At 45.1% G+C, this 12,427-nt stretch overlaps 1 non-coding gene across 1 annotated transcript; it reads left to right on the top strand.

Moving 5' to 3' along the window:
* The first annotated feature begins 6,769 nt into the window (after positions 1-6,769).
* On the top strand, positions 6,770-6,841 carry TRNAD-GUC (transfer RNA aspartic acid (anticodon GUC)). Its single transcript has one exon. It is a non-coding gene; the product is annotated as a tRNA-Asp (tRNA).
* The last annotated feature ends 5,586 nt before the right edge of the window (positions 6,842-12,427 follow it).

Genomic DNA, 12,427 nt, shown 5'->3' with positions numbered 1-12,427 from the left:
CCTTTCTATGGTTATGAATCTGAAACTATTGTGGCACACCTTACTAAATTAAATTATATAGCCACTCTGTTAGCTCATGAGGAAAACATTCGTTGCTACTATACTCTTAAGTTGTTTCCTTTCTCGTTAAAAGGTGATGCTAAGGTATGGTTTAATTCTCTTGCTCCTGGTTGTGTGCATAGTCCCCAGGATATGATCTATTACTTCTCTGAAAAATATTTTCTGCTCATAAGAAACAAGCCGCTTTACAGGAAATATTTTACTTTGTGCAAACTGAAGAAGAGAGTCTCCCACAAGCTTGGGGAGGCTTTTCCAATTCCTTAATGCTTTGCCTGATCATCCTCTCAAGAAAAATGAAATACTTGACATCTTTTATAATGGACTAACCGATGCTTCTAGGGACCACCTAGATAGTTTTGTTGGTTGTGTTTTCAGGGAACAAACTGTTGAACAAGCTGAAGTATTATTGAATAACATATTGAGTAATTGATCAATTGAAAGTACAGCGGGATATTTCGCCCGAACTGCGAGTGTCGTGTTCTCCACAGGGACTAGACGATCAGCAATTCGGGCGAAATATCCCGCTATACTTTCAATTGATCATTTTGGCGTCGTTGCCGGGGACTAGCGTCGAGTGACCGTGTTAGGCTATAGACTAGGCTTTTCTTGTTTTATTTTTGTGACTTATATTTGTGATATATCTCTTACCCCTAACCACTGTTCTAGTTATCTTCTCTTTCTTTTCTTGTTCATTTTGTAGGTTGAATTGTCTTCTTGGAAATGGCATTCTACTCAGATCATCGTGCTTTTGCGAGCAACACTACAAACAACACGGAAAGTATTCAAGAACTCATAAGTAAGATTTCCCATCGATTAGATGATTTAGCTTGGCAGCGAGAAGTAGTTTTTGAGGATAGGCCTAGCTCTTATGATCCTTATTCTAGAGGTCATCCTTATGTTGCTCCTACATGCCATATTTGTGGATTTCAGGGCCATTCACCCGCTGAATGTCAGCGTGGTTACTCTCACCCTCCCGATTGTTATGGCATGAGCTTCGCCCCACAACCTAGCTCATACCAAAACAATTACTCATATGGGTGGCCTGAAAACCAGAATATGTCAGATAGGAACAACAGCCCTGAGATATCATCGTTTGCTTCTAGTAATCATATGTAGGGAATTAGGTACAATTAGGAGAGCAACAATTATGCACCAGAACAATTTTATTCACTTCCTTGCTATCGTTCCATTCACTATCTTGATAAGCACATTTCATATACATCTTTTGGCACTCAAATATGCGGTTTATTGAGATATGACCATCAATTCTTGCTGTGAAATATTGAATATTTGCATGGAAATCATATAAAGGATCATTTACTAGTCTTTGGTCTATTTTGCAGAAATGTGCGCAAAGGCACTATAAATCTTCAAGATCCGGACTAAGTGGCTAAGAGAACGAAGAAGAGGAGGAAGAATGGACCCAACCGTGAAGAAAAGAAGTAACTAGAGGGGCCAAGCTAAAGTTGGAGGGATCATCTTGTGAAGAAAGAAGAGAAGTGGAAGGGCAAAAGAGCAAAAGGGGCAGATCAGAGGAGGGGGATCAAATCCCTAGCGCAGCCTCCATTTTCCCCTCGGGCCTGGCCACATCTCCCCTCTCGTCTCCTTCTCCTCCTTCAGCCGGGGTTTTTGACTTTTTGCCACCAGTTACTTTGCACTTTGATAATTTGCCACTCCTTACATCATAATTGATCTATTGCCACTCTTTACATTGGACTTTGATTTTTTGCCCTATGTCAGATGGGTCCCGCATATAATGACCAAAATGCCCATGCTCCCAGATTGACCAAGAACGACTCATCCCCTTCCTCTCGCCGGCAGCAACGCCAGGAGACCGCGGCGGCTACTCGACGGCGAGTCGCGCTCGGTAGTCCTCGACGGCCGACGGCCATGGTCTTCCGCGGGGACTACATCCCGGCGAGTCTGACCGGCGAGGTGAGTCTTCTCTATCCCGCTCCCCCTCCCGCGGCGGCTACATTCCGGCGTGTGTTCTGCCGCCGGCCACCGTGTTGCCATGATGTGCTTTGACGCTGCTGCTTGTGCTCTGCAGCCGGCCACCGCGTTGCCGCTGCAGCTCCTCTGACCACGGCTGAAGGGACACGTCGTACACCACGGCGCGAACGGGATGGGACGACCCTTCCCTTCGCCGCCTCCGACAGCAGCAGCTCGTCCATGGTGCGGATTGCAGAAGCCGACGCCGTGCTCGACTCCGTCGGTCCGTCCACCTGCTTGTGCAGGTCGTCCCGCGTAGTCCTCGAGCCGCATGGCCCCCGCCTCCGTGCACGTATCCAGTAGCAACGGCCGCCGGCCTTGTACGGCTGCTCCTCCTCTACGCGACGTCAAACTGCACCATGGATTAACAGGGCATGCAGCCACAGAGCCTGCAACTTTCTGTTCTTTTCTTTTTGTAATGTTCTTAGAGCCCGCATCTTAATCCATCTCTTCTTTGCATGGATGGATGCATAAGTATGAGCAACATGGAGTGATTCTAAGTTCAGAACATCAATTTGGACAATAGTTAATTAGTAATTCCTTACATTGTTCCCTCGCTGCTGCTCCTTTTGCTTTTGCTGCTTGCCGCTTTTGCTCCTCTCTGCAGCAGAACCCCGGCGGCCACGCTAGTGTTTACCTCTATAACATTCTCTCATGTGCGAGCCAGCTCGCTCTGAGCAGCGAGGAGGGGGCCACCTCTTCAGCAACCTGGAGACGCGCCGGTCTTCTTGGTGGCACAGGTTTGGTTGTCCTCCGTGTCAGGGCGGCGGGAGCAGCACGAGCAGCAAGGGAGGCGGGGAGCAGCACAGCTGTGCCACCGACGCCAGCCACCTACGGCATCTAATACTCCGGCGGCGGAACCAGTTCATCCCTCCCGTTTTGATTTCAATCGGTGAATTGACTGGATGCACCTGTAAAACTAGCACAAAGGGTAGTTTCGTCCATTGTTTTATGCATGTACTATGTTTATCATTTGCGAGTATTGTTTTTGTGTGAAAAAGTGGCAAAATATCAAAGTCCAATGTAAAGAGTGGCAAAATATCAATTACAATGTAAGGAGTGGCAAATTATCAAAGTGCAAAGTAAGTGGTGGCAAAAAATCAAAAACCCCCCTTCGGCCGCCGCCACAGCCAGGCCGGCGTGGGGCGCGCCACCGCTCCGCCGCGCCCTCCGTCCACCAGCACCTCCATACACCACCATCCATCCACTCCATCACCACCTCGCGCCGCTGCACCATCCATCAGCGCCACCCCTTCACCACCAACGCTCGCGGGCCCTACCAGACCAGGGGTCTGGTGCCCCGCGCGACCTTGCCTTCTGCCGCTGCCTTCTTCTTCCCCTTGCTGCTGTTGCCCCTCTCTCTGCTACTGTCTCCATGCCCCCGCTGCTGCTTCTTCCCTTCAACCTCCTGCTGTTGCCTCCTCTTCTCATCCGCTGAACCATGCTGCTCTTCTTCTCCTGCGTCCCCTGCTACTCCTCCTTGCCGAAGCTCTTCTCTGAACCTCTCCTCCTCCTCCCAACGCCCCCTGTTGCTCCTTCCCCTTCACTTCCTACTGCCGCTCCCCAACTTCTCTTGCTGCTGCTCCTCCTCCTCCTCTGAATCCCCTACTGCTGCTGCTCGTCTCCAACTGAACCTGCTGTCTCTCTCTCTCTCTCTCTCTTTCTCTGAAATTCCTATAAACTTAAGAAGTGTACTGTTCAGAATTGTGTAATGTTCAGATTTTATAAATGCTTGCAATCTGTGAATGATTCAGTTTCATGCTTATAAATATTGTATCACATATTGTGCGTTCTCACTAGTTGAAGTGTTCTTGTTGTGTATTTGTAGTCTGTCGGTCACCATATATGTGTATCTAACCTTGTGAATTTGTTCCAGTTTGAAGTTTATGTGTTTACTCAAGTACTTGTAATACAAAAATTGTGTGTGAGTTTGTGTTGTGAAACATTTATATTCAGCCATATAGCCGTGATTCATCCCACTGTTATATGTTTGATGGTTATATGTGTTCATGTCTTGTTGATTCCCCTTCGTCATTGATGTTTGTCCGTGTTAGTGTTTTAATTCCTCAAGCCTAATAAAAATACCAAAAAGACAGAGTATAATCTGAATGTACCTTTGCTTATTTTGCATTTTCTTTGGCGACGATCTTCGGGAACTACCTTGTTTAGTTTAGGTTTATTTTCTTGCATTCATAATCTGAATTGTTTTACCCAGCTTTATCCGAGCACGATTGTTTCCGTCGCCTAGTCCCTGTGGAGAACATGACACTCGCAGTTTAGGCGAAAAACCCCACTGTATTTACACTCGATCATTTTGGTGCGGTTGCCAGGGACTAGCGTCGAGCGATTGTGTGAGGTTATAGACTAGGGTTTTCTTGTTTTTTCCTTTGTGCTATATATATGTGATATATCTCTAACCCCTAACCCTTGTTCAAGTTATTTTTTCTTTCTTTGCTTGGTCATTCTGCAGGTTATTGCATCTTCTCAGATATGGCTTACTATTCAGATCATCATGCTTATGCGAGCAACACTACAAACAGCACGGAAAGTATTCAAGACCTGATAAGTAAGATTTCCCATCGATTAGATGATTTAGCTCGACAGCTAGAAGTAGTTTTTGAGGATAGGCCTAGCTCTTATGATCCTTATTCTAGAGGTCATCCTTATGTTGCTCCTCCATGCCATATTTGTGGATTTCAAGGCCATTCACCCGCTGAATGTCAGCGTGGTTACTCTCACCCTCCCGATAGTTATGGCATGAGCTTCGCCCCACAACCTAGCTCATACCAAAACAATTACTCACATGGGTGGCCTGAAAACCCGAATATGTCATATAGGAGCAACAACCCTGAGATCTCATCGTTTGCCTCTAGTTATCCAATGCAGGGATTTAGGTACAATGAGGAGAGCCACAACTATGCTCCACAACAGATTTATTCAGCTCCTACTCATATACCTCAACACTAGGAGATGTTGCCAATGGAGTTAAATGGTCCTCCATTTGGTCAACCAACACCTTCAACACAAGTGCCCACACAAGATGATTTTGATGATATAGACAAGCTCACATTGCTTAGTCTCGAGTTCACTTGGAGTGCCGAAGATGATCCAATTAGGCCGGTGATACTAGAGGAAATGAAGAAGATTAAGAGTGGAAAGGAGCTAGTGGAAGAAGTAAGGAAGATTGAGAAGATCATCAACGCTGTCAGTACTATCTCTTCCCTCCTTGAGCTGAGTTTTGCCGGGATATCCCTTGAGGTGTGTGAGGTTCCAACACCTTCACATTCAGCTGAGCAAGATAGCGAGAGTCCAGAGGAAAAGATACTTCAGATCCAAGAAGAAATTCTCGAAGCCAAGGCACAAGATGATCCAGAGCTTGAATATCCAAATGAAGAAGTTGAAGATCCAATGTCTATCTCTCCCGAAGAAGTAAAAGAAGCTGCTGTAGATGAACTTGAAGAACCAGAAATTCATTTGCCTATTGTCACACAAGAGCGTGATGTAGCAGGTTTATCTAATCCTCTTGATGACATGAGTCCTTATGATTTATTTGCTTCTACCTTGCATTACATGATGCCATTACTTAAGATTGATTTGAAAACTCATTAGCTTGGATATGATGATACATACACTGTTGGTGGCATTGCTCTCATTCCTGATGATCACAATTACTTTCCTCGTGCTAGTCCTATGCTTAATGAAACATATCATTCCCATGCTAGTCTTGAGCTTAATGATAAATATCATCCTCATGTTAGTGTTGACCTTGCTGATTTCTACCATCCTAAACATGTGCTTTATAGCTATGCTTATGTAATTGGATATTCGATTGATGACTTGGAGGGTATTATCCCTACCACTTGCATTGTCTCATTCCTTGAGTGCTCTTTCAGGTTCTTGCTTGTGCACGAATCACTATATGCTGACCAGGATCGAGGTGACATTCCTTGGGACCCCGATGGATCCTGAGCATGGAGATGAGGAGAAGCAATGGGCACACACGTGAGGAAGGGAGAAGATGGAGCAGACATGAGGATAGAGAAGCAAAAGGAGAGGAGCTGCAGTTGGTGAGGTGATCGAGCGAGTGCTACATCATTTGAAGAGCCCGGTAAGCTGTTTCATGACCCCTACTAAAATCATCATCCATCGATACATGCTGAAATAATTTGATATGGGTAGCTTGAGCCATTTCTTAAATGTTGCCACACTAAATCTCACCTTTGGCATATTGAGCTTGATGTGAATATGTGAACTGATTGTTGAATGCCATGTAAACTAGTTATCTACATATTGCTTGCTTTGCTGAAATTAGTGAAAGCTATTAGTTTTGAGTGCTCAAATCCCTAGTACACTAGAAAACTTAATCATTTTCTGCTTTTACCTCGATACACCTAGATCATTAAGTGTCAGATGCTGAGTTTGTGCCTAATGTGTTCCCATTCAGAGCAATCACTTACCACTATGGATTAGCATGCTATGTTCTCTGGATCGGTAGCATGTGAACTAGACATGGATGAGTGATGATTCTTGTTTTTGTTCATTTGAAAAATGAATTTTTTTTAATTATATCTTATAATGAATAATAATAAGTCTGACTACCTACAGTAGCATGTCATGTTCCCTGGATCGGTGGCATGTGAAATCTGGTAGCTTGGACAGTAATTATAATTAAAAAAAACTTATTACCCGGTGCATAATTGTTATTCACTTCCTTGCTGTCGTTGTAGTATAGTGGTAAGTATTCCCGCCTGTCACGCGGGTGACCCGGGTTCGATCCCTGGCAACGGCGCCAAAATGATCAATTGAAAGTACAGCGGGATATTTCGCCCGAACTGCGAGTGTCGTGTTCTCCACAGGGACTAGACGATCAGCAATGATGCTCGGCTGAAGCTAGGCTAGACAATTTAAGTGACGATTACTAGGAAAATAAACCTAAAGTATCTAAGATCGATTCGGAAAATCGGCGACAAAGTAAACGAAAAGAAGCAAAGGGAGATTCAGATATTACTCTCTGTCTTTTTGGTACTATTTTTTATTTGCATGAGCAACTAAAACAGTAACACAAAGGGAACAACAGGACATGAACACATAAAGCAGAATGGAAATGGGTCACATTACAAACATATTTGTCACAGAGACAAAGCTATCACAGAGACTGAAAATTAAACACACACAAAGTTAACTAGTACTGGAAGTTAACTAGTACAGGGGACTAGTACACAAGGTGAACACACATATATGCTAGCAGACCGGTAATTCACACATCAAATCTAACATACCAAATATTATCCAAACAACTAGACATTAACTAGTCAGAGCGCATAATAAAATGCACTATATTTCACAAGTACGAAACTGAACAATTGCCAGGTTGCAAGCTCTTATCAAATCTGAATAATACATGCACTAAACATCTCAATTCTGAATATTCCAAAGTACTGAACAATAAACTACTCAATATTACAGAAATTTGAGATCGGAGAGAGAGAGAGAAGCAGCAGCAGCAAGTTGGAGAAGAGCAGCAGCAGTTTTCTGGTTCAGAGAAGATTAGGAGGAGCAGCGGAGCAAGAGAAGAAGGAGGCAGCAGGAGGAGGTTGGAGAAGGGAGAAGCAGCAGTAGGAAGAGAAGAAGCAGAGGTAGCAGCAGTAGGAGGGGTTCAGAGGAGCAGCAACATGAGGGGTTCAGAGGAGCAACAGCATGAGCGCAAGAAGAGCAGGGACAACAGCAGCAGAGGTGAGGAAGAAGAAGCAGCAGGTTGGAGAAGAGCAGCAGCAAGTGAGGCGTGGGGAGAAAGAAGCAGCAGAGAGAGTTGAGGGCGAGCAGCAGCAGGTTGAAGAAGGAGGCACTGGCATCGGGCGCACGATGGATCAGACACCGCCGGCCCTCTGTCTGGTGGGTTGCGTGAGGTGGATGTGGTGCGGATGAATGGATGGGTGGCGGAGAATGATGGCGATGCTGGTTGTGGTGGAGTGGTGGAGCTGGTGGCGCTGATGGTTGGGTGGTGCGCCGCCACGCCGGCCTGGCCGCGGCGTCGGCCGGAGGTGGAGAAGGAGGGGTGAGGGAGAGAGAGAGAGATGTGCCAGGCCCAAAAGGGGATCGAGGCTGCGCTAGCGATTTTGATCCCCCATGATCTGATCTGCCACTTTGCGGTTTGGCCCTCCTACTTCTCTTCTTTCTTCCCAAGTTGATCCTGCCATCTATAGCTTGGGCCCTCTGATTGCTTCTTTTCTTCTCGCTCAGGTCCTTGACTCCATCACTTGATCCTTTTAAGAAGAGTTTTGTGCCTTGTCGCACTTTTCTGCAAAATAAACAAATGACTAGTCAACAATCCTTTTATATGATTTTCATGCGAATATGCAACAGTTCACAACAAGAATTAATGGTCAGATCACAACAAATGATATATTTGTATGCCGAAATTATATATATATATAATGTGCTTATCAGTAATGATAATGATTGGACTCTTTCCGAACCACCTCCTAAGCCAACTCCAAAGAAAAGAGGTATTTATTTCTCAGTCCTGAAGATATATGCAAGAGGCAAAGAAATCTATGAAATAAAAAGGTATTAAAGCTGAAGACGTTAAGAATTTACCACCTATTGAAGAAATACATGGTCTTAATACTCCGACACATGTAGTAGAGGTAAATTCTCTTTATAGATTTGATGAAGGTGATATCCATTATAATAAGTCTGCTAGTCAATGCTTTGATGAATTTGATAACTTTATTGTTAAACAAGAAAACTTCAATGCATATGTTAGTAGATAATTGAAACATAATGCTTATATGCTTGACTGCTTGGGTGACTATATGTGTAGAACTGTTAATGATCTCAAGAATATCAGTAAACATGCTTTCATGGTAAAAACTCAAGTAGAACAAGTTCTCAAGGCACAAAATGATTTGCTTAATGAAGTGAATAGTAAGAACAACGGTCATGCTGTTAGAGTGAGGTGGTAAAATGACTCAGGAAACTTTGTATCCTGAGGGTCATCCCAAGAGAATTGAATAAGATTCTCAGATAATTAATACTGATGCACCTAGTCCTTTAAAAGGAAAAAGAAAGATGATAGGACTTTGCATGCTTCTAGTGAACATGTTGTAGGCACACCTGAGAATCCAAATGATATTTCTATTTCTGATGCTGAGACACAATCTGGTGATGAACATGAACCTAGTAATAATGATAATGATAATGTTCATGTTGATGTTCACCCTAGCTTTCTCTCTTACCTGGTCTTTTCATTTTTGTTTTTGTTTTCTATTTTCTGCTGTTGTTTTGAATTTGGTTTGCTAAGCAAATTATTTTTTGTAGTTTCTGGAAATTATTGTGGATGCAATATGCACTACTAGGGAAAATCTTATACACAGAACATTAGCGGTAGCGCTGGATAAAATGCGGCGCTACTGCTACTTAGCAGTAGCGCATGTCAGAAGAACAAGCTACTGCTATACACATAGCAGTAGCGCGTCTGCGGGAAACGTCGCTACTACTAATATTGCCCCACCGTTGCCACCAGGCTAAGTATAGTAGTAGCGCTTTCCTTTGAAACACGCTACAGCTAGGTAGTTTAAAAGTAGCGCTTTCTCCTAACACGTGCTACTGCTAAGTAGTTTATCTTCTCCGCCCCGTCTGCCCCTCACTCTCCCCCACCCCCACTCTCACTCTCCCATGCACCCTGTCGTCCGCAGCCGCCAATGTTCGGCCCTCCCCCGGTGCCACCGTTCGCTGCTCCTTCCTTGGTATGCGGTGACCCTCCTCCCACCGCCCTCCTCCCTCCTCCTCCCACCGCGCCCTCCTTCCTCCTCCTCGGTCGCGTCCTCCTCCCTCCTGCAGCCGTGACCCTCCTCCCTCCTCCTCCGGCAGCCCTCTGATGTCGGCTAGGACTACATCGGTATTTCCCCAAAGAGGAAGGGATGATGTAGCACAACGACGGTAGGTATTTCCCTCAGTGATGAAACCAAGGTTATCGAACTAGTAGGAGAACCAAGCAACACCACGTAAACAACCCCTGCACAGGGATAACAAATCCTCGTAACCCGACGTGTTAAAGGGGTTGTCAATCCCTTTCGGGTAACGGCGCCAAAAATTGGCAAAAGGATGTGAGATAAATTGTAGTAGATTGATAGATCGAACGCCAAATAAAATAAATAAGAATAAAACGCAGCAAGATATTTTTGTATTTTGGGTTTAATAGATCTGAAAATAAATGCAAAGGAAAAGTAGATCGCAAAGGCAATATAAGAGAAAGAGACCCGGGGGCAGTAGGTTTCACCAGTGGCTTCTCTCGAGAAAAATAGCAACTGGTGGGTGAACAAATTACTGTTGGGCAATTGATAGAACTTCAAATAATCATGACGATATCCAGGCAATGATCATTATACAGGCATCACGTCCAAGATTAGTAGACCGACTGCTGCCTGCATCTACTACTATTACTCCACACATCGACCGCTATCCAGCATGCATCTAGTGTATTAAGTTCATGGAAGAACGGAGTAATGCAATAAGAACGATGACATGATTTAGACAAGATCTATCTATGTAGAGATAGACCCCATCGTTTTATCCTTAGTAGCAACGATACATACGTGTCGGTTCCCCTTCTGTCACTGGGATCAAGCACCGTAAGATCGAACCCACTACAAAGCACCTCTTCCCATTGCAAGATAAATAGATCAAATTGGCCGAACAAAACCCAAATATCGGAGAAGAAATATGAGGCTATAAGAGATCATGCATAAAAGAGATCAAAGAAACTCAAATACTTTCATGGATATAAAAAGATATAACTGATCATAAACTCAAAGTTCATCAGATCCCAACAAACACGCTGCAAAAAGAGTTACTTCATATGGATCTCCAAGAGACCATTGTATTGAGAATTCAGCGAGAGAGAGGAAGCCATCTAGCTACTAACTACGGACCCGAAGGTCTACAAAGAACTACTCACGCATCATCGGAGAGGCACCAATGGAGGTGGTGAACCCCATCCAAGATGGTGTCTAGATTGGATCTGGTGGTTCTGGATTATGCGGCGACTGGATCAATATTTCGTCGACTCCTCTAGGGTTTTGGGAATATTGGGGTATTTATAGAGCAAAGAGGCGGTCCGGGGGGCACCCGAGGTGGGCACAACCCACCAGGGCGCGCCTGGGCCTCCTGGAGCGCCCTGGTGGTTGTGCTCTCCTCAGAGCACCCCCAGGCGTAGCCAGGGCCCATTAGGTGTCTTCTGTTCCAAAAAAATTCTCCGTGAAGTTTCGTTGCATTTGGACTCCGTTTGGTATTGATTTCATGAGACGTAAAAAACATGCAGAAAACAGTAACTGGCACCTGGCACTATGTCAATAGGTTAGTACCAAAAAATGATATAAAATGACTATAAAATGATTATAAAACATCCAAGATTGATAACATAACAGCATCGAACAATCAAAAATTATAGATACGTTGGAGATGTATCAGCATCCCCAAGCTTAACTACTACTCGTCCTCGAGTAGGTAATTGATAAAAACAGAATTTTTGATGTGGAATGCTGCCTATCATGTCATATCATAATTTTTTCTTTATAGCATGGACATTTGGACTTTTATGTGATTCAAAGCAATAGTCTAGTTTTGACATGATAATTTAAATACTCAAGCATATCAACAAGCAACCATGTCTTGATGGGGAACGTAGTAATTTCAAAAAATTTCCTACGCACACGCAAGATCATGGTGATGCATAGCAATGAGATGGTAGAGTGTGTCCACGTACCCTCGTAGACCGAAAGCGGAAGCGTTAGCACAACACGGTTGATGTAGTCGTACGTCTTCACGATCCGACCGATCAAGTACCGAACGCACGGCACCTCCGATTTCAGCACATGTTCAGCTCGATGACGTCCCTCGAACTCCGATCCAGCTGAGTGTTGAGGGAGAGTTTCGTCAGCACGACGGCGTGGTGACGATGATGATGTTCTACCGACGCAGGGCTTCGCCTAAGCACCGCTACGATATTATCGAGGTGGACTATGGTGGAGGGGGGCACCGCACACGGCTAAAAGATCAATGATCAATTGTTGTGTCTATGGGGTGCCCCATGCCCCCGTATATAAAGGAGCAAGGGGGAGAGGCGGCTGGCCAGGAGGAGGCGCGCCAGGAGGAGTCCTACTCCCACCAGGAGTAGGACTCCCTCCCTTCCTTGTTGGATTAGGAGAAAGGGGGAAGGAGGAGGGAGAGAGGAAGGAAAGGGGGGCGCCGCCCCCCTCCTTGTCCAATTCGGACTAGAGGGGGAGGAGGCGCGCGGCCTGCCCTGGCCGCCCCTCCTCTTCTCCACTAAGGCCCATGTAGGCCCATTAGACCCCCGGGGGGTTCCGGTAACCCC

Source organism: Triticum aestivum, chromosome 1D, assembly GCF_018294505.1.
Source record: "Triticum aestivum cultivar Chinese Spring chromosome 1D, IWGSC CS RefSeq v2.1, whole genome shotgun sequence".
Lineage (NCBI taxonomy): Eukaryota > Viridiplantae > Streptophyta > Magnoliopsida > Poales > Poaceae > Triticum > Triticum aestivum.
This window is presented reverse-complemented; position numbering and strand designations above follow the sequence as displayed.